General features: G+C 37.6%; 1 protein-coding gene across 2 annotated transcripts in view; it reads left to right on the top strand.

The window, feature by feature from the left end:
• The window catches only part of FIGN (fidgetin, microtubule severing factor), a 103,588-nt gene that overhangs the window by 28,447 nt on the left and 47,334 nt on the right, over positions 1–27,807 (top strand). Inside the window, exon 1 of one of the 2 annotated variants that reach the window (XM_005415821.2) lies at positions 9,275–9,486. The exons of the other annotated variant lie outside the window; for it this stretch is intronic. The gene's annotated coding sequence lies outside the window, so the exon portion shown is untranslated. Of the gene's footprint in view, positions 1–9,274; positions 9,487–27,807 lie in introns of those variants that run through there. 2 annotated transcript variants of the gene reach the window in all.

Here is a 27,807-nt window from a genome sequence, read left to right as displayed (position 1 = left end):
CCCACTGCTCTAGGCAAGCCAAAATGTCCTTGAGGGAAGCTCATGGGCTCCCTCGCAGCCTCGTGCTCCAGTACTCTCTCAGGCACAGACTGCAGGCTCTGGGGCTACATTCAGGTTTTGCAGGGAGCTGGGATTGGTTTCATTCTATCCTCTGTCCTGAGCTGCGGGAATTGGTTTGTGTCCAGCTCTACAAACGGAGCGCTGCATGGGCAGCTCAGGACCATATTGCACATGGTGCCGTATGGGGCTGGCGCAGTTGCTGCTGAGCTCCTGTTCCTTTCTCTCCGGATGCTCATAAAGCTCTCCTTTAATTTGTCACTTGTGGAGAGCACATTTTAATAAATAATAAACAGGAAATCCAACTTCCTTTATTTCGTTTTTTTTTTTTTTTTGAGTTTGCTCATGATCTGTTACTGTTAAAGATAAATGCCTCTGCTAGATGGGAATAAAAACATTGATGTATGTTCATGGGCTCTGAGATAGCATTCAAAGCAGTTACAGGTTGTTTTGTTAACCATGTCTTTCAGTTTTGCTCTTGAAACAGGACTGGCAAGCAATAAATTCAAACTTCAACATTCACAGTATTTCTGGTTCTGATGAATAGACACAGCAAGCCTAGCTATTTTTTAATATTCCTACTATGATGAAATAAGTTTAGCTGAATGATTCTGGAGAGATGAACAATTTTGGCATACTGAGCAAGGAAAAGGGAACTGTATGATGCTAATTATGCCTCAGGTGGTGCTGTAGTTGGAATTTCCTGTAAAACGGTGTTCTTTTCATAATATAGCTGATACACATGAAGCAATATGGAAGTGTCAGTCATGCAAATTGAGGCGTTTGTACACACATTTCCAAAAGTCTTGTGCTATTTTTCAGGTGCCAAAATAGAGGCTGAGGAAAGTTGCTGGAGTAGTATTGTGATCTGGCAGACAGTGACTCTTGTCAGATGAGATTACAAGATGATCTTGTAAAAGGGTTAAATTTTGAGAAAGTATTGGGGAAAAACAGAAAGGATTTATTAGTGTATTTGAAATTGTTTTCTGTTCAGACAGTAGAAGATTGATGACATAGCAGCAGCTTTTTTTTTTTACGCTGAATCCAGACCTCTCAAGCATGTTCATATTCTGCAGTAGAATCTGTTGGATATCTGTCCACAAAACTCCAGATCATTACAGCTGAAAAACTTAGACTGGAAAAATGAGTGTCATGATAAGAAGAACCCATTGTTTTCCAAGTCTCTTTTTCCACGACTTAGTTTGACAAGTTCAAAACAGCCCTCCTGTGAATACATGACAAGAATCTGAAAAATTTGAGCTCAAGTCCTCTGTCTTTAACTATGCTGGTACTTTACTCTCAGATATTTTAAAAACTAGCTACTGGTTTAAATTTGTTCCTGGTGAGCACTTTGGTAGGAATATATGTGTGAAAATGCTCTGAAGAGTCCCCCAGCTGCGTGCAAACAGAACTAAATGAACAGCAGAATTCTGGGGTTTAATTTTTTATGTTCTGGAAAACTCTCCCGTGGACAGACCAACTACATGACATTTCAGCCTGCTTTGAGAAGGTGAAGGTTAGTAACTGGGAGAAAAAAAAAGATAATTATGATAAAGGTTGACACCCAATCTAAATAGATATTTGAAAGCTCTTTAACAATTGCATCCTGTCAAATTTTTCGATGTAGGAAACTATTCCATGCAAAGTAAGATGCTGAATGCTGGCGTATTTCCATTGAGTGGCACGAGTCCATCTCAGTTCTGGTACCTGCTTGACACAGTATAATAAAAGAAGAAGAGTTGGCTGAACAAAACATGGAATTGTTTGGTTCTATTAAGAAATGTCACCATTTATCTAAGTAAAACTATTAAGCCATAACCTGCATTTTTTCTTTCACCTTGGTGTATGTCAAGGGTAAAAGCTCAAACCAATCCTTTCTATGTATATAATCATGGAGTGCAGTTAATTACAATCATTTTTAAAAGAGTCTATTAAGAAATCATAGCAGATGAACAACCACTAAAGTAGAAAATCCAATGCATTAAGAATTACAGGCTTGCCATATAAACTTTAAATAGCATTTAACAACACTTAGAAGAACATTAGGAGCAACTTATGTGTTGTGGCAGTATTCACAGAAATGAAAATTAGAGGAAAAAAGTACTGTAACTGTACCAAGCCGGCATCCTTCTCATTAAGAGAGAACATTGACTGTCACTGTGGAGCAAGGCAAGCCTTTGCATGATGTTCTGACAAAATGGCTGATGTTAAATAATAGTTTACAAATTAGTAAGTGACTACACAGTACTGCAATGTAGTTGTTTGTGTGGAAAAATGTTTTGCCTTCCACTGAATGAATACAAAATAATAGAAGAACCCCAAACTAATCTATTGTCCTAGAGGGAGATAAAGTGGGTCTAACTAAGTTATCTGAGTTCTTACGTAGCGCTGCAGCTGCCACAAAGCAGCCCTAGCAGGCTGCTCACTAAAGCATTGGGCAGTTGAGGCCTATTGGCCATTGCAGGTACCTAAACAGCATCAAGCACAGATCTGGAGGAGCTTGGTGAGGGAGGAAGAGTTGTCTGAAATAAAAATGTATGTTTGCAAACATGACTGTAACAAGAGCCATGCAAGCTTAGATTGAAGACCTGCCTGTCTGTCTCTTGGCATAGGTCAGTAGGGGATGGCAGAGTGTAAAATGCCCCAAGTGTGGAGCTCTGCAGGAGCTGCAGACTGAGGCAGCAACAGGATGCACCCACACTGCCACAGGCTCTGCAGGACAGGCTGCACTGCTCAGCTGGGTGTTTAGTTTCCAAAGAAATGGAACTGTTTGCAGTGTGTAAAGCCGTTGGATGAGAAATTGGGAAGTTTTAACTGATTGCCATAATATCTAGCCATTGAAGTAGGTTTAGGGAGAGCCTTTTTTTAATTCAGTGGACAATTGTTAGCTATTAGCTGGAAATATGCTAATGGATCTAATAGGAATAAAATAAGAAAGTTTGAACCATTTCTATGGAATCCTATCACATTTAATAGGCAGTGATAATCCTTCTATAGTTTTTTTAATCACTGTCAACTTCTAGAGAAGTAATATTTTTCCACTGTCAAATTTCATAGATTGGAAATGTCTTAAAATTGTAATTTCCAATAAATTCATGTAGACTTTTTCATAGGAATGCATATATTGCTATGAGTACTCAATTAGAAAGTTTTTAAAAGGAAAAAAATATTAAAGTAGAGCCTTCTAAGACACAGTCTTCATGGAATCATTCAGTGAAAAGAGTCTTGCTTATGGTACCTTGAAAAATGTTCTGTCAGAAGAAAATATTGTATTTAAGATAGAGATTAAGAGAATGGTAATCTTTATTGGGAAAGGAAAAAATGTAGTGTTTTTTTTTGTTTGGTTGGAGTTTTTTTTTAAAAGGTTTAAAAGTCCAACTGGTATGGTGGAAAGAGAGACCTGCTGTATCCTGGCAATATTTTGTGACCGCTAGGAAGGGCTGAGGAGTACATGTGGGGATTTTGCTGTGGTTGTCCTTTGCCTGAAAGATCCTGTGGTCCTGCTGATGGGGTGCTTGACAGGGAGAATGTTTGTGGGACACTGTGGTTGTCTGCATCTTTTGAGGGTCAGCTTTGCACTGTCCTTGCTCTCTCACCTGATCTGGACCTTTTCCTGTCTCATGGTGGTGGTTGGGGTTGATGTCAGAGATGGAGAGGCAGCAAGTGCAGTTGTGTTATATTTGTAAGAGTTGTACGTCTGCCAAGTCAATCGCTTTTGGAGAGAGAACTAGAATATATGACTGGAAGAAACCATCATGAGTTTAAGTTGCTTTTGTATCATTTCAGTTGCTGTTCATCGTTTGCAGGCTGGCTTTTTAGAAGGAATCTTTGTGTTGCTTATACAATAACAGCCTCATTCAGGAAACTCATGTTTCAATAGTGTTTAAATAAGTAGATAAAGAAGCTTCAACTTTTTGAAAGTGAGATTTTCCCCCTAGATGGAGTGTAGCCATGTTAATAATTCCTGTTGAGCATCTCTGGTGTAGAGTACCTGGGGAGGTGTTGGTTGGCTGGTGGGGGGCTTTTGGTGTTTTGTTGTGGGTTTGGTTTATGGTTTTTTTACTTGTTACGCCAGGTATTGTGATTTGGAAAAAGCAGTTAAGTTTTCAGCACTGTACAAATCTTCCTTTTGGTCAAGTTACTTGAAATCTCTCTTCTTAAAATGGAAGTTTTTGTGTCAACTGAAGTCTGGCGCTTTGACAGTCATTAGAATGTGAAGTAATGAATTTATTAATTTCTAATGACAAACAAAACATTTTCAGTAGCACTTCAATGCATTGTGGAAAGTCAAAGAATATTCCCTAATATCCTGCTACTGAGACTTACATTTCCAGATATCATTAAATATTAAGAATTGACTCCAAGTACATCAGTATTGGGAATCACTTTGCACAACTTTTATGCTTCACTCTTCTTGCAGGTTGGTAATTGGAGTATTTAAGCTTACTCTTCCTCACTTTATTAGAAAATGCTATTTTTTAGCAATTAAAAAATACTAAAGCAGATCAAGCAGTTATTTTGACAAAGAGCTTGAAACATTCTTGCCTAAATTCCACAAATAAAAAAGCCAGCTAAATTATCACCCTGAGCAGATTTTCTCAGGGACCTCAGTCAACCTTTATAAAGGATAATTACACTGGTGTTTTAACATGGGGCAAAGGAAATGATAAAATTAGGGCATAAGAGACACTGGTCCTATTTTGAGAACACAGTAGAATAATTGGTAAGGGATTTTTACTGCTGTTTTGTTATACAGAGGGGTTTTTTTTTACTTTCACATGTTTGGATATCTTTTTCAGGCTCTTAAGCTCTGTGTTTAGTGGCATGAATCTGAGAGAGATCTCCCAGTGTATTAATAGTACGCTTTTGAAGTTGTGGATGTTCGTGGGTGTTTTAACATTGCAGCTTCAGTCACCTCTCCCCTCTCTGACTCTTCTTATATTCTGCCTTACTTTCTTTGCAGAAGGATATTTAAAATTAATTCTAAAATTAATCTAAAATTTTTTAAACAAATTCATATAATCTTGTTTATGCTTTTTAAGGTCTCCTGTGATTAATTTAAAACTCAAAGTTATTTTGCCAGGAGTTGTTCCCTGCAAAATACAGGCATGAATTCATAGTTCTGTTTTGGTTTATTTTTCAGGATTTGTTTGACAGAATTTCACCTAACACTCTATCCAAACCCACTAGCTTCACTTAATTTCAGCCCCACATTACATCATTCGACCCTAGGAGAAGTTTCCTCCATTTCAACAAATCGAGCCCAAGTTTGTGTGACAGTGGATAGATGAGGTGAGCTGATGAGGGTCTGGGAGGCATTGCAATCAGAGTGGCAGGTGAGGCAGCTCTCAGTGAATGGATTTGAAGGACTAAATGTGAGGGTTTGGAAAGGAGAAATTGTTATAGTGGATTACAGCTGAAGTCCGTCATGAAAATATCTCAAGTTTGTCAGTAGCTATCAGAAAACACATTAGAGAAAGGTGTATGGAAATCATGGTAGCAATCAAAATCAAGCTGTGTGAAAAGAATTCTATCAATTAAGTCTAGATCTGTTTCACAAAATCTGCACTTCCTAAAGATTTCTGTTGGTAATCTTAACATGCAACAGTTTATTGTGGTATAATTGAAATGTACATACATCACCAGGCTGGTATGAGTTTTCTTTTCCCTTTTTTCCCCGCAGATGTGGATTAAATGCAGTTAGACAATACATTCCCTGTGAACTATGAGTTATCTGTCAGCAGATACTGAGAATAAGATGAAGAGCAAGGACTATTTTTAGTGTAATCAAACAGCTTAATTGAGTTTGGGATATTTGCTTTGAGTGAAAAAAGTTGGAGGGAAAGGTGAACCTGCCTTTACTAAAATTTGCCCTCAATGTGGATGCTCTTACAAGGACTGGATAGCTGCAGAGGACCCACTTACATTGTAAAAATATACATGATTCATTTCAATTGGTCTTTTAAGTTTTTAAAATCACATTTGTCCTCTTGCTGCACTGTTTTTGCCAGTGTAAAGATCATAGGTTTTATTTGATTATATTTTGGTAATCTCTTAAATGAGACTGGGTCACCTTGCACCATGCAACATTTCACTTCACTGCTAAAACTTAATGCCATCTTTTTATCTCTCACTGAGTGGATGTCAGAGGACACAACATTAATATAAGACAGGCGTCTCTAATATTTCATGAATGGCCTTTTAAAAAAAACCCTCAAAAAACAAACCTAGGAAGTAAAAATTGACACTAGGGTAGTGAATTTAGTCACCTTTCTCAAATGTTGAATGGTTTTCCATTTATGTATCTCATCTTTTACAAGACCTATTCTTTGTCCGATAAGGCTATTAAAAAGCACAAGTGATTTCCTTAGATTGAATATATTGTTTTCCTTATGGAATAGGGGGATTGAAAGATTTCCATGAACAAGTGGTCAAAAACTGAAGATAATATCCCAAAATAAGACCTGTAGCTTTTTAGTGGATTAAAGTTCACTATTAAAAACTGGAACACCTGGGATTTGGTGCCTTTTTTGGTGCCTTTTTTTGTTTACTTCACTTTCAGTGCCTTAAAAATTAGTTTATACTTTCCAACTCTATAGGGCTATCAGGTAGGTTAAATCAGGACCTGATAAAGCATTCTAAAAAAGTGTGTGCTACTAGTAAATTATGGAGTGTTTGCCTCCTTTTTTTGTGTGTGTTTGTCAAATATACTATTCCAGAATCATGTGGCAATATCTACAAATGTGAATAGCTATGTGTATATTTATACTTTTTTTATGTTATACATCTAAAATTTATTTAGATGTATCAAAATTTTGTGTTAAGTACAGTTTTTTGTAGCAGTATCTCTTCATGCTAATTTTTATATATGGTAGAAAATACTTAATGCTTACCTGCTAAGACATGCAAGATTGATGTATTTTTTTTCATTCTCTGATACTTAGGGTTAGGAAAACTCTTGTGAAATTCTGAATATAATGTCTAATCCTTAACTGGACTAATTGTGACATTAGATTAAAGCATTACAGAAAGGGACAGCTATGGTTGTGTGCAGGACTTGAGCAGAAATAATCATCTTATTGTCCAGATCATGTACTGAGAGGATGCATTCATGTTTCAACTCTAAATACACATGTCCAAAACTTGATTAAGCTACTAGTGAAAATTGATATCTAATTTATATGTAGTAGTTTGGGAAAACAAGAGTGGGAGAGACCTCTGGGATCATCAGTCCAGTCATCTGTTCCTGCAGATAGTATGCCATATGATTTCTTCTCTAAATTTGCTGGGTTCCATAAATTTACGTGGCTTCATGCTTAACATTGATTGTCTCCACAAAATTTATTTTTTATTTGGCAAAAATCAGTGTTAATTGCACTTACATTGACATAGTAGAAAATTCAGCTAGATATACTGGTTAGGTAAACAGTTTGATCGGGTTAATTCATCCCTAGTTTCTAAAATAAGTGTGCAAAGAACTGCCACAATTTTTTTCCCTCCTCACAATTCTGCTGTCTTTTAAGTTCAGAACAAATACAGATCTACCTTCAGGATTGTCCACGCCCCCTCCCCCCAGTCTGGTTTTAACATGGTCCTTGATTTCTTTATAAAACGTTGGCTAAAATAGGTGGCTTTCCAGGCAGATGTTTGCGAACTAATAGGTGACCTTTATGGCAACCAAATGTCACTGTTAAATTTCTGCAGCCCTTTAGAGTCAATAACTAGGTGGATTTTCTTTTGGTTTTTTTTATGTTGATTATTTTTAATTCTCATAAGCAGATGTAAAAATCTCTCACGTATGACAATATGTAGATTTGTGGCAGTCCTGAGAGGACCTTGGGTCCGTCAGCCAGAGGCTTTATTATGTAATGCTGCATAAATGCTGTATTTTCATCTGTGACAGATATAGTCTTGAACCTGTATTTTTCATGTTACTTAACTGTTTCAGAAAATCATGTGTGAGAGAACACATCAAAATGGAAATTGCTTCTAGAGAGGCAGCAATAAATATTGGTTGGGTATATTGCATTGTTGGGCTCCATGTGTTTCAGGATGTTCTCAATTCTCTTGCCCTAATCAACACTGTAAATACATGCTGCATTTTCTGGTCATCTATTTGTTGGATTAACAATTTGGACCTTGCAGTTCCTACTATATGTTTTGATTCTTTAGTGTATATAGTCGTGGTTATATAAGAGTGTCCTCTAACAAAATTACTCTGAAACCTTCTGTCTTTTCCAGCTATTCAGAGAAGGAGAAATCATGTAAATTCTGTGCATTATATGTATAGTTCACTTGTAGGTACTTCAAAATTAGGTAGTTAAACTGAGAAAAATCTTTACATTCACATGAAAGTCTGAATCCTTGTAATAAAGAAATTTATCTTCCCATTAACATATTGGGATGGATTATATTTTGTTTTTGAAAAGGTACTTACTGTTTAATCTCCAGCAGAGATTAAAATAGTTCATAGTGTGTAATTGAAATTCACTGAAATACACTATTGAAATCAATATTTGTAGTGATATATTATGTGAAAATTAAAAATATACAAAACAACATAGGGCAACTATATCTGATTCTGACAATTTTGTGCAGGAGCTTTTAGACAAAGTTTGGCATATTGCTTTTATTCCATTAAAGGATTTTGCTTAAGTCACTTCTCCCTTGAAGTCTTTATAAACAAGTAGTACGTGTCCTATTTTTTATCTACTCTCTGCTTTATGCCATTGAGTTAGAATAGAATCATAATTCCCCACCTTGTCTTTCAAGTGCCCATAGTACTGTCGTGGCCATGAAGCTTATTTAGTTTTTGGGCCCTTTATTGTGTCAGTGATAGCACTGTGTTTTGTGTGGAGCCTGAGTACTCTTATGAATGACTTTTCAGCACCAGATATAGTATATCCCAATTTTCTATTGTATACTTTGCTCTGTGGATCAATATGGATTTTAATTAACATTCTAACAAAACCGTTGTTACGCTCAAAGGTCACTCTCCCTGTGTATGTTGCCGAGAACTTGGTCTTCAGCAAGTTCCTATCACACCAGACACTGTCAAGAACAACCATAACTGAAATAGCTTTTCATTTATCCTGAGGCAAAGGCACTGTTTTCCCTTTCTTTCTTCTTCAGTAGATATGCACAGAAGTTTGCTAACTGGGGGGAAGGAGCTGCAAATCTACTATAAATATCAAAGGTGACTTGATAGAGATTCTTGGAAGAAATTTCCACCATACTTGGAATGCAGTGACACTGTTTCATTCAACTGCTTTTCCACATTGCGTTACATTAATAATCGCCTTGCAGGTTTCTTGGCAGATGAAGAGAAAGGGAAAGTTGGAGGATGATTTTGAATGAATGAGGATGAAGATGACCTGTTAGCCTTAAAGCTTGTATGAGGTAGTCGGAACACGAAGAGCTGTGAAGTAGGTCAGTACTTTTGTCTTCTTTTTACATTAGTTGTTAGGATGAACTGCTTTTACAAACGTTTAGCTTATATTCACACATAGCACTGGTATTTCTGTGTCTCCTCCTTGACTGTACACTATATGAGATTATTTTCAGCTGTTTTATCCCTTCTGTCATGTAGCTTTTGAAATCTCTTGCGCTAATAAGCATCTGATAGATCTCACCAGGAGTCTTGGCTTTATCTTTAGTCTTCCTTCATTCTAACAATTCTGCCTACAGTACATACTGTTCACAGGGTAGATCCGCATATTGCTGTTCAGCTGCCAGGCTCTTGAGTAATAAACCCTGCATTTCAATTCTGAATGAGTGTAAATTATAATTTTTGGAGTGTTGTTCCTCTGACAGAAGACAGGGTCCAATGCCACATGCTTGACTATGGATGAAGAGTGCACAGCAGTCTGGAAAATGAGTTTATCCCTGATCAGTTGCTTTCAAAAATTACACCTTATCTGATAGTTCTTTCTTCAAGCAGAAGAGCTTTTATAGTGCTGGTTTTTTGGTTTAGAAATTTAGACATTTAGTCCACAATGCCATTTATTTCCAAGTTTCTGTAACAGTTCTGCTAAATAAACCCATTAGCATTCAACATAATTTCAAAGTTATAAACAACCAACCTGATAATGATTCTGTTACTTAATCCAGTTAGAGTTTGAGATCTTTGGTGCTGTTACTTAGACTTGAGAAGTTGACTCCAGTATTGAGCAAAGCCAGAAAACCCATTTTCTCTTACTGCATTGTGTTTTGATGTTCAGTTGTCCAATTATTGCATTATTGTTATTTGCCCTCAGTCCCATTAAGCAAAGAGGTAAATTTGATGCCTCTTATCTTTTTCCTTTCTGAAACTGAAATAGGGTGCCCTATTCCTCCCATGTTACAGTATCCAGCAATCCCAAGATTTTCACTTGCATTTTTTAAGTCTTGCAACAAATGTTTCCCACTATGAAGACACAGACAGCATTATATACAGTGGCAATGGGAAGGAACCCCCCATTGAATGAATTATAATATTAAACTCCCATTAAATAAATTATAATATTAATAACATTGTTAATTATTTTTATATATTAATTTTGTTCTATATGTGTTTTCTGGTAGCACTTTAAAAATTGCCACCAGTTACCTGCATTGATAAAAGAAAGCAGTGATACTGCTGTGTTATAACATGGATTGGAATCTAACTAGATGCCCTTTTCAGTATCTGCATTATTGTTGTCATTAAATCCATTATTCTTGAGAATAAAACTTTTAAATTGCTTGATTACTTAGAACTTATAGTTTTGCTTAATAAGTTGTCCTTTATTGGATATTATTGTCAGCCGTGCTGTATCTAATAAAAATACTGCATATACACCATCACAAGCTTTGATGTCATTTTATTAGGAGGTGCTGCCTCAGCAGAATGAGAATATTAATCTAAAAGAAGTGTATTTTTTTCCAAGCAACATAAACAAATCTATCCTACTTAGAGCTGCAGTGTCAATATTTTATACTGCCTGTGTTGACTTATTCGTTGTAGTTTTTGGCATACGGGATAACTGAAGATTCCAATTCTGGCCTTTCATTTTAGGCCAGTTCAGGGTATTTCCAGCCCTGATCTGAGATATTTTTTCAGCCCCTGAGTAGTTTTCACATATAATAAATGTACATCCTGAAATACCCAATGTTGCACTGAACATTGACTCCTTGGTGATGTGGGGACTAGGCACTCCTCTAAGTTTGTTTCATTCTGAACAAAAGCTTTAGCAATTAAATTTCGTCCAGTATTCTAGAGAGTGCCTACAACTGCTGAAGATTTTTGAGCTTTGCCCTTAGCTTGCAGATCTTCCACTGCTGGAAGAGAAAAAAAGAAAATATCTACCTGGGAAGGAAGGAGAGTTCGCTGAGAATTTTTAGCAAAAGACAGAGACAGCTTAAGACCCATTTTAGTCAATTCTGGGTTCCTTTCAATACTAAAAAGTTGTAAAGACTTATTCAGTAGGTAATTTTTAGCTTTTTTACTTCTGTGTTTACATAATACCATTGTAGGGTCATTATGCCAGAAATATTATCACTCATGCTCCCATAGAAAATATGAAGAGTTTCTGATGCAAATACTAGCAAAGAGATATAACACCGGTTGTGTTGTCCAAGATTTTCATTAGAAACAGTTTGTCTGTAAATCACCTGCTCTTTACGTATGTTCCTCATTCCAGAGCTCATTCCATAGCATCAAAATACCCATTGTGTATCTGGTAGAGCTGGTTGGTGACAGCCTCATTGTGAAATCAGCTCTTCCAGTTAACTTCTTGCCTAGGTTTGTTGTTTCTGTTCTCTAGAATGTAACATGTTTGGTTAGCTTTAGCCTTTGAAAGTACAGGTTCTTGCTCAGAAATTTCTGGCCATGCTCTATTGCTTTTCACCCCACTCTTGTTCCAAATATTATCACCCAAATAAAAATCTTTGTATCTTTTTTGTCATCAAAGTTGTCTAGTTGAAGATAGTGCCAAAAAGATTCTTTTATGAAGGTGTTTACTACTTTGCATAATTTTTTTTCTTTGCTAGTGGTACTTTGTTCCTACCATACATGCTCTGTGGGTTTTTGCTGATTGTCTGCAAACTCATGCAATTGTTGCCTTTTTCCCCTGCATGTTAACCTGTGTATTTCCATATGATAGTTATCAAAGCAGGTACAATTCAAAGATATGTTTTTGTTAAATTTCAGCTTGTAATTTCTATACTGATCTATGCTGCTTGTAACATTTCTAGTAGTATTTTGAATTCTTTCTAATGCTAAAAGTCTGTTGGCTTCTGTAAGTGACCATCCTTTCCATCAGACTATTTTTGTCTTCAGTAATGTCCACTAAATTGCCTTGGTTGTCTTTTTCAATCCAAGAAAATTCTAAATCTACTTCTCCCTGTTTTCAATTCAAACAAGTGTCACGTGTTTTACTAAATCACACGTGTGTAGAGAACAGCATTCTTTAAATCCTGGAATAATTTCATTCCCACTTTCAGCTGAATTTATTTAAAACTGATATGTGTGTTCTCAGAAACAGACCTATCTACCTTTCTGTTTTGCTGGCACCTTTGTCCTGCAGATGTAGAATTTCAGTTGCTTATTTGTTATTTTGGGAAGTCAGAGTTGGTTGGGCACCATATTTGCTCTGTTTGTTTTTGGAGGGGTGTTTTACTTATCTTCCACTCACTGTATGACAATGTATGCAGTGAGACTTAATCACCTGACATGTGCATGAGATCTCCACTTTATCTTTCTCCAAAATGAGACCTCCTCAGCACTCCTGGAGATAAACTGTTGGAGGGACATATCAAAGACACCAGGGAGGACAGCACAAAGGTGAAGGCCATGAAATTACCATTTGTCTGTAGTCTTATCGCCTCTTGTAAGCCAATTGTCATTGTGTCAGTGACAATCCTGGCATGTGGGGGAAAGTTTTCATTAGTTTCTCTCTTTCCCTAATGGTAGCCCACTGCTGTAGCAACAAAAGTCATTTTGCTGGCTTAGTTTACCCAAAGGTATTTGCTTTAGTTAGATGATCTACCTGTCACTGATTCTAGAGACCTCAAGCCAGAATTATCTGGTAAAATGTGGGCATGAAGAATGCCCAAGTCTAGGCTGAAGCTGGATTTATGAGCTATATTAAAGTAACTTCAAGGATATTTTTCTGCAGGAGGATTACTCTATCTTTTTTTGCAAATACCTTAATGAATAGGAAAACATGTGGATGTTAGCCGAAGAAGATACTAATACTTTGGAAAGTAAATGTTGCAATGAAAGGACATATTCGTTGTGGGGAAACAGCATTTTAATCTCTCAATGCAGTAGCTACAGCAGTTGATTCTTGTAACCTCTGAAAATTAAGAAGGGGGACATTGTTGAAAAGAGTGTCTAGACAGCTCTAGTGTAGTTCTAAGATATTCTAGAGTTTTAGAAAAATAATTTTAGAAAGAGCACTTCTATTTCTCAGGTTAATAGAAAAGCAAAGAAAAAACCTAAAATACCACACAAATCTGTGATGACCTTGATAATTAGCATTTATAGATCCAAGTGCAAAGGCAGACAGTTCTAAAATGAGTGCCACTAAAGCAGACTCTTTGCAGGATTTATTTTAGTTCTTGAATTTTTTGTCTTTTACATTGATTGCTTCAAGTGATGAGAGAAATTGGAAGCATCTTTGATATTCATTAACCAGGTATTTTATCGTGTCTAGAAGAAAGAGAAATGATGACAATATTTATGTGACCGTAAGTGACATAAATTACCATAAGTAACATAAATATTGTGGTACCTTACTCTGGCTCCTTACAAACCTACCCCTTCTGTAATGCTGTGATTTACCAGGACAATAACCAAACTGAAGTTATTAATATAGTTGTCTTTAGGGACAAGTGGTATTAGAGTAAAAGGACAAATATTTCTGTTTGTGAAATAAATTAAACCTAAGACTGTCATATGTATTGTTTATGAAAATACATGTTTATATATTTCTGTAGTTCATACAACCAAAACATCTTATAAATGATAGTGAAATAACAAATGCTCTGTAGCTGTTATTTCCACTCATCAAAATGAAAGAGACTGAAGCAAATTTAAACTTTTAAACTACCTTTCTCTCTCAAATCTGATGACTATCATGCTGTTCTCGTGGTATCATTCTTTAGGTGGCATGTTTTAGTGCCCTTTTTCTAGGAATTCTGAAGCTGACCTTGCTCCTTAGCACAAGTATTTAATAAAATAATTAGTCCATGTTAAAAGAAAATAATCTTATATGGACTGTAAAGGAGATGTATTTACTATTTAATGTTAAGGCTAGAGAGAGTTTAAGCATTCTTTGTCCATGCTAGAATCAAAACATATTATTTGAAAGGTTTACAGAACTTGATTTTGCAGTGCTTGTTTCTTGCAAAAGTCCAGTTGCGTCTTGGGGAAGGTGCAGTCCTCAACCATCAGATTTTTATCTCAAATGGAAGTTGAAGAAAAGTACTGCAGACAAACTAAAGAAAATATTAACCTAAGGTATTCTGCTTCGAACTGAAGCAGATTGAAATTGCTCCCATCTCAAGTGGGAAAGGTTGTCTCCAGTGGATGGATAGGTATTAGGAGTTGAATGGGGTGAATTTTTAAAAAAGTTGTATCTGCACCTCTGCTTATGTCCCTAGTTTTAGACAAATGCTCTTTGTAAGGGTGTAATTATTTTCCAAAGTGAGAATGCAATAGCAGTTCATAATTCATAAAAGTTAGTTATCCTACTATTACTGATATAGTTACCATAAATCACAGACTGGGAGTGATCCTATTAGCAGTTCAGTTCACTGTTAACAGACAGAATTTATGTTAGCAAGGTTTATGCACCTTCACCAGGGTTCTACTCTGCTTAGTTATTGCATCTTATCAATCACATAAGAATATATTTAATTTCATAATGGTGACTTTCCGCTATATTTCCTTGTTCGTTATAGTTTAGCCAGACAGAGAAAATTAACAGTGGTGGCTGATATGCATGAATATATGTGCCTGTGTATGTGTCACTATATACTTATCTCCACAGTTATATATTTGCATGCCTGTATGCACATATCTACAAGTATGTGTATACATCTGTATGTCAAAGCATCAAATGTAAAAAAATCCATACAGTAGGTTATGCATGAAACCTGTTAATTGCAGTGGATTACTGGTTTTAAAAAGGCTTTACTCATGTTAAACCCAAAATCTGCCATCAACAGTCAGTATCACTAGTCCTTCCCCCTTCCTCAGGAGTTTAGTGCTTAATGGGATTCTTTTGGCTTTGAAATTGAAGAATTTTATTAGTTGCTAAAGCTATTCAGTAAGAGGGTATTTCAAAAAAAAACGTAAATTGCAAAATGCAGTGGGACACTTACTGAACTGTTGGTATTGTTTTGTCAAAAAATGATTTAAAATGAACTAGAAAATTGCCGAACCATCAAAGTATGGGATGTGGGAAAGTTAATATATTAAAGAAACACTATCATGAGAAGAAGAAATGCCGTTTTAAAAATGATACTTTAAGAAATTCACTTATACAGAGAATAGGGCAAAATCATAATCTTTTATGAGCCCAATAAAGACTACCTAGCTACTACCACTTGATACAATACTTTTCTTATTGAACTTAGGGAAAAAATGTACTACAGAGGACTTTTTTGTGCAATATAGATTTAGTTAGCTTTTTAACTTAAAAATGGAAGAATGGTGAGACTGTCCTTTGGACACCAGGCTGGTGCACAATGCTCTGGGCCAACATGTGCATGCAGCAGTGTTCATACGGGCAGGGCTCGTGGCTCTGCAGCCAGGGTCCTCAGATTTGACATGCTGTTGCACTGGCTTTACTGACAACCTATGTACTTTGGTAGGGGACTTGTAGTAGTGCTTCCTTTAAAGACAGAAATATACTTTTCTTCAGAAATGGGCTATCTTCAGATATACTTGGGGGGTTTTTGCTTTTGAGTTAGGCTGTGTAAGTAGCTGAACAGAAAGTTAATCCTTCCTATTTTATGTGATGTGGCTTCTTGTGACTGGTCCACTGTATAAGAAGTTCATGTGGCATTTTAGAAGACCAAAAAACAAGATGTCATTTTACTTAAGATCACTTGTTAATGTTTGCTTAAATATTACCTCAGGCATGTTGAGTACAGACAAAATATAAGAACAATTAGTATTTACACTTTTTTTCTATTTGTGTAGCTTGTGGTTCCTCTGAAAACAATCTGCTGATAGTAAGACAAGGTAAAATATTTGCATTTCCTAGATTTTACTTCTTGACTCCTTTCTGCTTCAGTCTATTCTTACATGTCCTTATTCATGGTGTGTAAGTCACTGCAAGGATGTGGGCTGTTTAATTCCTAGTAACCTATTGAGCTGTAAAAGAACTTACTATGATGTGTTGGAAATATCAGTTTTCATTAACTGGAAGAGAGTACTTCATATAAGGAAATCTGCCCTTAAATGGAAAAAAGAGTTGACAGGACTTCCACCTGAAATTGTAATCTAAAATGATTTCAAGCCCCACCTAGGATTGCTGCATCTGAAGCATAATGCTGAAGCTCTTTTGGAGTCAACGGGCTTTACTTATTTGACAGAATTGTAGAGACAATTAAAGTCTTGTCTATGGTAGCAAAATTTCCATTGACTTCAGTGGACTCAGAGTTTAACTCCTCTCAAAGAAGGCTCTCAGTCTGTGTCTGTTCAGAGCTGACTTCCTTTCCCGTGTGCTGCTGCTATATCTCTGGCTTTCCACTTCTCATGATTCCCATGCAGCACAGAAAGACGTTTGCTGCAAACACCTGGATTTAGTCTGAGCTGGCCTCAAAGAGGTCAGCAGAGCTAGGAGTGGACAGACCAGATGTTTGACAGTATCCTCTGCACATCTACAGTATTGAAAACACATCTGTCTCAAACGATTTTAAGGGGAAATTATTACACATCAAAATATATTGCTTACGTTTTTAATTGAATTTCACCTATTGTGTCACCTTCAGCTAGCATTAAAGAACATGAGAAATCTCATGATCTGTGCTTGTTTATACATGGTGGCTGTAGTTAGAAATTAGTTGGCATACCATTATTAAAGCACAGCCTGCCTCCCCATCAAAAAAGTCTTTGTTTCCTTACAAAGATGCTTGTGGTGGCTATAATACTTTTTAAAATGTATTCCCTATGAGCCATTTAAGAATAAAGAAAGGGTTCAGATGTGTTTTCTTCCTTAGGAGCCCAAGTCTACCTTTTACCCACCTCTGTACCCTGCTCTCTTCTCCCCGCCAGTTGGAGAAGAATGTCTGAAATCAGTTGTCTTCTTACTATTTCCTCCCACCTGCTCTACTCCTCTGTACCCAAGTGCCTCCCAGAAGCGCTTGAAATCTTCTCTAGGGAAGGTGAATCCAGCTGCTTTGGCAGCCTGCTGCTTTAGCAGCTGAAACCCAACTCTCTCCTTTGACACAGAGAAAGCAGATGTCACTCATCAAAATACATTCACTGTAGTAAGCATAGGAAAATGAGCCAATGGGAATGTGATATTGATACCTTGAAAAACTGGAATTATTATTAATGCTGCAAGTGCTATTTACTTGAATGTTTGACCAGGACAACACTGCTAATTTCTTTTAGCTCAATGTGAAATTTAGAGTCTAATTGTTCTAATTGGCAGAAAAGGGAAAGCTGCCAAAAATACACACTGATTTACCTCCCTCTTGATTCTGTTGACATCACTGAAGTTGCATAGGATATTAATTGTTAAAGAAAGTTACTTTGGGCTCAGTTTCTTTCTGTAAGTGTCTGTGTCTGATGTAAAAGCTCAAAATTTCAGATTCTTGAAGTTTATGCTGTGAAGCTGATGAGATGAAAGAAATATGTAACTCATCTTTTGCAGCTCTACAGTGTCATGCAACTTTGGGGATGGTGGCTTAATTGAGCTTTACAAATTAAAATCACAAATAAGCCCACTAGAAAACAGCAGTAATGGTTAAAGGAAAAGGCACCTCTGTATTTGATGTGGACCATGTAAGTATCATAGCCTACACAAATTACATATGAAGTATCTGGAGACAGTAGCTCAGCACTGAACATCTTCAGACTCAGACAATTATTGAAGACTATGTACTGACATGAGAGAGGACTGGTCTAATCTAAAATCCATTAGGCTGCCAGATTTATCATTAAAACAGGAAATACACCTCTTTGGTCCGTAGACTGGTGTAATGCATGGATGGCAGAGTGATGGGGGGGAACCTCTCACTGCCACGAAGATATTTATCATGGTAATGGAAAAAATACTGAAGGCTTTCATGTAACATGCAGCAGAGACAACAGTCTTAATGGTCCTGTCCCCTAAAATTTTCCAAGAAAAAGAGATTGCAAATACTTTTGGAAGCAGTGGGAACAAGGGGAATGGCTTCCTCCCACTTTGTCCCTCCCAAGAACATACCAACCTCTTAGTAAAGAATTTTATTGTGCCTTTTACAGAAACCTTTGCTGTCTTTAATTTGCAAAATTCCTCTCTGTTTCAAGTAGTTTTTCTAAGAAGTGGTGGGTTATACATGGCCTGTTGTATCCCTTTGCCACGTGTGAGGCTCTAAACATATTTGCACGTGATACTATATTTCTAGATCTTTACCTGGGCAGGCCTTTATAAGAAGAGTGAATTTTTAGAAAGAAATACTACACCTATATAGGCACTTTGTATTAGGACAAGTTTTCACAATATTTCATGAACCCGACTCAAAATGTATTCTAGTGCAGATTGTTTAATTATGTGTGTAAGCAGAAGGCTGGCAAGATTCAGGAAAACATTTTAAAACCTTTCATAAAGGGATAGGATTCATGGTAAGAGGGTATACTTTTTATCAATTAATGCCTGGCTGCATTTTTCAAGAGCTTATAAAGCAAAAGAAAGAATTTTTGCTACGGGTTTGGTCAATGCAAAGCTCAAGATCTCTTAAAATTGAGTCTGAACTTAACCTATTAACATTATTTGTGTTATTAGAAATAATAGAATGTCAGCTGAAGCAGTGAAAATTTTTATAATTATTTATGCCATATATGTTAACATATTGCTCCATTTTGATATGACCTCTGATCAATAAGGTTGAATTGTAGTGAGTCCTTATTTGCATACACATGCCTACTTTCTACATCTTTAAATATCAAAGTCTCAACATAATTTTCACTTTTAGGTTTATTGCAAGGTCTCGTCTTTGTGGTTTATGCATCTGCTACTGTACACTATTATGGCCCAATAGGCATGCGAGGTACTATGGCTTAGTACTTTTTCCTTTCAGTTTGTCTTGTCTTGCTTAAGCTCTGGGTGAAGAGGGGGCATGTGGACAATGACACTGGCTTAACTCATAAAGTCAAGGTAATTTGATTGTTTAGCTGAGTTTTATCAAGGCAAATCAATGCAACAGTTGTAAAGACAAGATCTATCAAAGGACAGACATTCTTGAAGTTACTTTCCAAGCTTTTTTTTTTTTAATTTGGTTTATTATTTTTGCATTGTATTTTAAGGCATGCATGGCAATGCTTTGGTAGATCACTGAACCGTCATTGGGGGAAAATGTAGGAAGAGGGTAGAAGATGTCTCTCTGCTGTCTCCTTTTTCTGTGCCAGTCTAAAAACTCATTTGCCTCCCTTAGGTGGGTTTGTCAACCTATACAGAACCCACTGCTGGTGTCATCACACAGTGCACAGGAGAAAGAGCCTGTCTTATTCCTGCTTAGCACTGGATTCACACCCTACAAAGACTTCTAGTTGAAATCTGGCCTTGGAGAGCTGGCCTTCTCAGTTGGGGTGGCAGGGAGGGCTAACAGCTTCCTTGGCTGGAAGGCATCAAATTGAATAAACAGAAAACGGGGGCCTGGAGAGTGGGAAAGCTCTTGATGGTGATTAGTTGTCATCCTGCTTGTCAGAACAAATGAAGAAGAGGAGCACAATGTTTGCACTGTTTGAACAAGCCTCAGAGAGCAAATTAGATGGTAAATGTGATCATAATTTGCCTGCCTTTCTTGAAACTCCCATGGTGCTATTAGTGTTTTTCTTTTTTCAGTAAAAGAGCTTTAACAAATACATACTTCTGTGGAAACTGAAGTGTACCGAGGTTGTTTACAGGGTGGTGTGCAAAGATTTCTGTGCTTTAGTGATAGTATTTACTGTATCTACATGCTGCAGGCTGGTGCAAGGTGTGTAATGCCAATGGAAAACATAATGTATTTCAATATTGCACATGATATGGGAAAATAATGTAGATAGCTATCTATACATATATATTTTTTTAAATGTATGCATATATAAAATAAGCTTGTGCCTGAGCTTTATGTTGCATTTGGTTGAGTACTGTTGATAAACCAATAATGGTATTTTTGGAAAGATATCTGGAATGTAAATTCTTCTGTCCTATTATCCTGTGATAATGTGCAGTGGCAGCCTGTGCCCCTTGCTGAACTGTTGACACATCTAAGGTGACCACAACTGTTACTAAATAAGAAAACCAACACTTCTGTGTTGTGTGTATATAGAAATATGGAATAACCTGTAGCATTTAGATAATGAGTTCGGGGTGGAGATGGAGAAATGCTACTTACAGTTTATTTTACACATGAAAGTATTTCACACATAGCAGAAATCGTTAGTGTAAACACGTATCAATTAAGGGAACAAGTATGAGCATTGTTCAAGAATGAGGTAAAAGCTGTGATGTGAAAGACTCTTAGGCAAGGACAGATGACTGACAGTGAAAAGATTTAAAGTACTTTGATTGCCTTGCAATGAAATCTGAACCTGTAGAAACTAATAAAAATTGACTGAGCTTAATTAGAGACCTATAGGTAGCAAAAAACCTGTTTAGAAACCAAGCACTTGAACTGTCATATCTCTGTAGTTACCCAGCCAGACGGAAAAACATCAGACTGCATCCAAAGTCAGAATTTTCCTTAATATATTGCAAAAATAGATAAGCTAAACTAAGCTAAAATAAAATGTAACAATAATTGTGAATTCACTGTATCATTATGACATAAAACATAATGGCAGGGGAATGTAAAGGAGACCATAATTATTTTTATCTCTTTATAAAATCATTTTAATACACCAAATAGTCCAGACTGGTCTTGCTGCTCTCTATTAAATTACATTTGCCTATGCATCACTATTCATCTTTTTATCCATCTTGGTGGGGACTCACTGGTAAGGTCCTCTGCCAAAGGGCCAAGGCTAGAGTGTCAGCATTGCCTAACATAAAAAAGAGAAATTGTGTCCTAAAGTAAGGAAGTGGAGTAGTTCATTCTTGCTGGCTCTGGCTTGCTGTGGTGTGAAGAGCTTTAGGAATTACAGTGATTCTTGGCGTTTCCTGTAGAAATGTGCCTTGTTCCACATCATCTCCAGCAAAGCTCTGTCATGGACATGGATATTCTGTATCGATCTGCTGGGCCTACTTCAGGCAGAAACATGTATTTTTTTGGCTCCTGTGTATTTTGGATGAGCTCAGAGTGGAGCAGTAGAATAAATGAAGTGTTTTGCTTCAGTCAGTCACTGAACAGTGCCAGCTATTGTATTGTGACATACAGGTTGGTAAGAATATTCTTTGGTGGCTAATGCAGTTTTTTACCAATATTTTAATATACTAAAATTCCAATGAATCTAATTATGTATATAGTACAGCTGGCAACATACTAGTGTATTCCATATTAGTAATGCACAGCAACAAGCAGTTACATTTCATTTTTCATTATTGACTATTTGAGGCTTTAAAATATTCATTCAGAAAGTTAATGTCTCCTTTTTGTTATTTTTAAAGGTATGAGTACTTAGCAGGCTCATACACTAATGATTTTTAAACCATAATAGAAAACACATAGGATATGAACAGTGATGTGAAATAGATTAATTAAAATCAATGTTATTTCAATGAATACTAATTGAATTATTAATGCTTGGATCAGGGTTTTCCCCCATTTTGTGATTATTCAGCTTGTTGGCTGATGTATGCATTTCTGTTGATGAAAGCCATTTCTCCATCTTCCTAGGTTGTTTTGTGGGGTTTTTTTCTTCTCTCCTGCCCCTCATTAAAGGAATGGATTATTGATGCCAAGTAGGAGATAGGGACTTACTTACAGCCAATTTAATTTTTACCATGCTGTCTCTGTTGTCTTTTCCAGTTGTGAGTACAATAACACATAGTGTGTTGCAGAAGTAGCCTAAAAACTCTTCAAATGTGCTATGATCAAAAGTGGGGTCAGCTGGCATTGGGAGGATTCTGGTGTGAGGCTGTAGCTGTAGTTGGGGATGGCTGTCAGAAGCTGCCAAGCCCAGGTGCCCAGTTCTGCCTCTGCAAGCCCACTGCTGCTGGGCTTCCCAGCCCCCTGGCCTCGTGCACTTGGGTGGAGGGAGTGGAGGAGCTGCAGAGAACCCACTGCCTTGCTCTCGGTGAGGAAAGCTGCTGTCCTCTCTGCTTTGCTCTGACTGCTATTAATAGCCCTTCCCCCAGGCTACTGGATCATGATTTCAGTTGAAATAGATTAAAAGTTCCTTTGTTTTGGTGCCAACAATAATGTGATAATTTTTTTGCCAGTTCTTCAGGGTTTTTGTTTTTGTAACTTGAAGGCATAAACTCAGGGTCCAAAGGAAGGATTGTTATTCCATTGAATTTAGAGAATAGGCTCCCCCATCCCCTCATTTTAACAATTGTATTATTAGATAATAATCTATTAAAATATGTAATTAATTTCTCATTATTTTCTGCAAACAGAACTGGTTTTTTTGTGTGTGTATTTGCAAAGAGACAGCATCTCTTGGGTTTTTTGGTATATTTTCAGAAATTTCAGTGTTTTAACAACCAAAAAGAGCTGCTTTTGCAACAATAGCACAGGTAAAATAAAACAACTTCCCGCCCCCCCCCGCCCCCCCCATAATGTCTCCTGAAAGTGCAAAACTGTTTGAAAGGATTCCCAGAGTTTGGGATAGTCAACAGGGCCTTGGCAAATAAGCAGTAATATTTCGGACTGCTATGGAAGAGCTATAATCATATTATTGAGACCTTTGGCTAAAACATCTATGGTATGAGCTTCCAGTACAGAGCTGTTGCAATACCTGTAGGACATAAATAAGGACAGCATGTTGGTATGAGTCTTCAGGGAAGCTAATGCTTTTGAATAGCATTTTCTAATATATTCTTTGTTGGATTATAGTATAATATCCTGAATTCTCAGATATATCTGAGCTTTAATACTTTTCTAGCTAGCTAGGACTTGGTCTTGAGTTGAAGGCATTGTAAGTCTCTATAGTAATGTGTAACGTTCCTGTATTCAGCAGTATCTGTTGTTCTGTCAGCTATGTGCAGCTTTTTCCTTCCACTGTGAAGCAGCAGTATGTATTACTTCAGTTGTTTATTATGTCTGCTGCTTATAGACACTGCATTAACTGGTACTGAGATTTGCATTTCTGTAAAGCTTTCTGTTGCACTCTGAAACTTTACAGATTTTCTATAAACCCCAACTTAAATTGGAGGAGTTTCACATCTTTCATATATTGTGGGCCCCAAAACTGGACTCAGTACTCCAGATGGGATCTCTCAATAGTGGAGCAGAGGGACAGAGTCACCTCCCTTAACCTGCTGGCTCTGGATGCTGCCCAGATTGTGGTTTGGTTTCTGAGCTGCCTGAGTACATTGCCAGATCATGTCGAGGTTGGGCTCAGTAGTCTTGGAGGTATTTTCCAACCTAAATGGTTCTATGATTCTGTGATTCTTAACAACCTGCACTCTCAGGTCATTCTCCTCAAGGCTGTTTCCAATCCATTCTCTACCCAGTCTGCATTTGTACTTGGGATTGCCCCAATCCACATGCAGGACCTTGCAGGCGCAAGTTGCTGAACTTCATGAGGTTTATGTAGTCTCACCTCTCAAACCTCTCAAAGTCCCTCTGGATGGCATCCCTTCCCTCCTGCATCTCAACCACACCCCATGGCTTGGTGTCATCAGCAAACCTGCCAAGGATACCCTCAGTCCCATTGTCTATGTTGCTGAAAAAGATGTGAAACCCTGATGGTCCCAATACCAACCCCTGAGGAACACCATCTGGCATTGGTCTCCGTCTCACTTGGAGACTGAGCTGTTGACCACAACTCTTTCAGAGCAGCTATCCAGCCAACTCCATATCCACTATGTGTTCTGTTGTCAAATTCATGCCTTTTTCAGTTTAGAGACAAGGGTGTCATGTGGAACAGTGGCATATGCTTTGCACAAGTCCAGTTGCTCTTCCCTTATCCATCAACGCTCTAACCCTGTTGTAGAGGACCACCAAATTTGTCAGATATGATTTGCCTTTAGTGAAGCCATTCTGGCTGTGACCAGTCACCCCTTTATTTTTCATGTGCCTTAGCCTTGTGTCCATTAGTATCTACTCCAAAATCTTGCCAGGAACAGAGTTGAACTGACTGGCCTGTAGCATCCTGAGTCTTCCATTTCTCCTTGTAAAAATGGAGATTTTTTTTTCCTCCTTTTCCAGACAGTAGGGACTTCACTAAAATGCCAAGGCTTGTAAAATATGATGAATAGTGGTTTAGCCACTTAATCTGCCACTTTCTTCAGAACCTGCAGATGTATCTCATCAGGTCCCATGGGCATGGCCACCTTCAGGTTCTTTACATGCTCTAAAACTTGATCTCCTACAGTGGGTAGTTCTTCAATCTCCCAGTCCCTGACTTTGTCTTCTGCCTCTTGGGCAGTGGGGCTGAAGCATTTGCTAGGGAAAACTGAGGCAAAAAAGTCATTCAGTACCTCAGCCTCCTCTGTGTCCTAGCTAATCAGGTTTCCCATTTCCTTCCAGAGAGGGCCCACATTTTCCCTTGTCTTTCTTTTATTGCTGACCTACCTATGGAATGTTTATTTGTTGCCTTTGACATTCCTAGTCAGACTTAACTCTATAAGGCTTTAGCTTTACCCTTAGCTTTCCTAACCTGATCCTTGGTTGATTGAACAATTTCTCTGTATTCCTCCCGGGCCCCCTGTCCTTGCTTCTATCCTCTGTAGTCTCACTTTTTGACTTTGTCCAGGATCACATTTCATCCATACCTCCTTTCATCCATGTCCTCCTGACATACTTTGCCTGACATCATCTTTGTTGGGATGTATTTCTCCTGAGTTTGGAAGAGGTGATTGAATATTAAGGACCTTCTTTCATCCGCTTTTCCCTCCAGGGCTTTATCCCATGGTACTCTTGATGAAGATCAATGAAGAGGCCAAAGTCTACTCTTCTCAAGCTTGTTGTGTGCTGTCATTGCTTCCCTAAGGATCTTGGGCTCCCCCATTTCATAGGTGCTGCAGCCAAGGCTGCCCTTGAGCTTTGCATTCCTCACCAGCCCCAACGTATTGTTGAGAATCAGCTTTAATGTAACACCTCTCCTCATTGGCTTCTCTATCCCTTGGGGAAGGAAGTTATCATCCACGCTTTCCAGGAAGTCCCTGGGTTGCTTATGCCCTTTTTTGTTGTGTCTCTAACAGGTATGAGGTTGAAATACTCTCATACCTGTTACACCTTTTGAAATACCCCTGAGGAACGGCTTAGGAACATGTCTTCCTGTCTGCAGAGAGCCTCATCTGCTTGTTGTTCCTCATTGGACAGCCTGTAGCAGACCCCCTCTATAATGTCATCTGTTTTTGTTCTCTCTTTAATGCTGACCCATCAGCTGTCAGTCAGCTTCTCATCCATTCCCAGGTGGGCCTCCACATGCTCCAGCTGGTCATTGACGTAGAGAGTGGTGCCCCCTCTCCGTCTTCTTCCTTGGCTGTCCTTCCTAAAGAGCCTTTATCCTTTCATTCCAACACTCCAGTCCTAGGAGCTATCCCACTGTGCCTCCTGGCTAACAATAAGGTCCTAGCCCTACAACCTGTGCACTTCTGTACCTCCTCTTGTTTATTCCCCATTCTATGTGAATTTGCATAGGGAGATTTAAACTGGATCCCCAGTGAAGCTGACTTACTGGCTGGAGTGGCTGGAATTCCTTTATGCTGTTCTGCTCTCCTGCTGACCTGAGATCCCTCACTAGGCTCTGATAATCTGTTGCTGACATTGACATAAAAATTATAGGAATGGTATGGATTTAAGTCCTTCCCTTATTCCTATATTTTTTTCCTTTTTTGTTCCTTGGTTTCTGACTCTGCTGATTTCCTTATCTCTGTCACTTGGTCTGAATGAGATTTCTACTATGTCGTGTAACAAGATTTTAGTGATATCTAGCCATCTAGTAACACCTAAGTAGTTACTTCACATCAAAGATAATATTCTTACTTTGTTTGAGTAGCACTGAACAGCTTGGTGCACTTATCTTACAGCTTGCTGCGGCTGTAGTGGAAGGGACTAATCAGTTGTCCAGAGGAAAGAATGAGACAACACATGTGGGACTTGGTATAATACAGTGTCCAAGTCTTAAATCTCTCTTTTATAAACTTCAGTTCCATACACCCATTCAAATAAGTTCTTTGTAGATACTAGCTAAAAACTTTCAATCTAGACTTTGGTCCAACCCTAAGGATCCCAAAGAACTTGTTTAAATGGGCTATCCCATCATATTTGAATATGACCACTTCACAGATTCTTAGGCAAAGTATGAATTACTACAAAAAAATCACTCTGCTGCAGTTAGATAAGAGAAGTTGTTTAGACATATCAAGGGTTCAAAATTCCTGTTTGTGTTCTACAACATTTCTGAGATTTCTCAGATATGTTTTGATAAAAGCAAGAGAGAAAAGGTTGTTTCGATTTGACTTCTTGATCATCTTCTATAAAACTGTCAGCTCAACCTCAAACCCTTTTTTCTCTTCCCTTAAATTCTCTTGCTGAAAGATGCATTTTTATGGCTAGGCATAACTTGTTGTATCCATCTAACTATGGATTCTTCTTCCAAGCTTCATCTTAAGAAGGATGGAATTGAGGAAGAGAGACTAAAGGATTCATCTTGGGGTAAGGGAACTTATCCTTCGGAGTTATTTCTCTCAATTTAGAAGAGACTTTCCCATTGTAATATGTATAAGATTCTTATGATTTGAATTTAATATTTTTAATAGAATTCCCCTGTAGGGAGGAAGGAGAACATATCCTAGATCTTCCTCACTTGAAGTTAACAACAGTCAGAAACCACTTTATGTTAGATGTCTGGTTTTTATTTCAAGGCATAACTGTGTAATATTATTTTTGCTCATTATGCCAAAGGGAGATCTTTTTTTTTTAATATGGTCCTTTGCACTTGGGATGATAACTGTTTCAGGCAGTAATTGCTGGCCTGTTCATTGTCCTGGGCTTATCCTCCACAAGGAGGCAAGCCTTTCAAACTTGTTGGCTCGTTGGTAGAGTGATTCCTGATTCGGGTCTACAGATTGTCCAGTAAAGACTCTTGGGCTTGGGATTTAGTCCATCATACTAGTTTTACATACTTTTATCATACAAACATAGAATGATTGAACAGTATAAAGGAAAGTAATTCTCGGTGCCTTCTCTTAGGATATTCTGAAAGAAAAAGGCTTTGAGATCCATCAACATGCTATTTGATTGCTTCTTTTACCATCTTTTTTGGTCTTCTGAGGTAACTGAAGTAATTTCTGTTTAAAGTATTTATTAAACTTTTTCTCTCTGTTGATTATTCCTTTCCCCCTCCTCTGTGTTAAAAATACTGGTTTTACTTGTTGCTGTCTGTATGGGGTTGACAAGACATGGTATAGCTATGCAAGAGAAGATAGAGCTAATTACCTGTATTTTTCTCATTTCTAAGCTTAAGGATTGGCT

This window comes from Geospiza fortis, unplaced genomic scaffold, assembly GCF_000277835.1.
Source record: "Geospiza fortis unplaced genomic scaffold, GeoFor_1.0 scaffold112, whole genome shotgun sequence".
Classification (NCBI taxonomy): Eukaryota; Metazoa; Chordata; class Aves; order Passeriformes; family Thraupidae; genus Geospiza; species Geospiza fortis.
This window is presented reverse-complemented; position numbering and strand designations above follow the sequence as displayed.